The sequence below is a fragment of the Chiloscyllium plagiosum genome, chromosome 42 (assembly GCF_004010195.1).
Source record: "Chiloscyllium plagiosum isolate BGI_BamShark_2017 chromosome 42, ASM401019v2, whole genome shotgun sequence".
NCBI lineage: Eukaryota > Metazoa > Chordata > Chondrichthyes > Orectolobiformes > Hemiscylliidae > Chiloscyllium > Chiloscyllium plagiosum.
Window position 1 is genome coordinate 16,224,764 of NC_057751.1, and position 287 is coordinate 16,225,050.

Consider the following 287-nt stretch of genomic DNA (forward strand, 5'->3'; position numbering starts at 1 on the left):
GTTTGGAAGGTGGTGTCTGAGGAGCCTGGGGGGAGTTGCTGCAGTGCGTCTTGTAGATGGTACCCCCATGTCCCTGCTGCCCCTTGTCCTTCCCGATGGAAGTGGCCGTGGGGTTTGGAAGGTGGTGTCTGAGGAGCCTGGGGGGAGTTGCTGCAGTGCGTCTTGTAGATGGTACCCACTGCTGTTACTGAGCGTCGGGGGGTGGAGGAAGGGGATGTTTGGTGAGTTTCTGCAGGGTATCTTGTAGATGGTACACACTGCTGTTACTGAGCGTCGGGGGGTGGAGG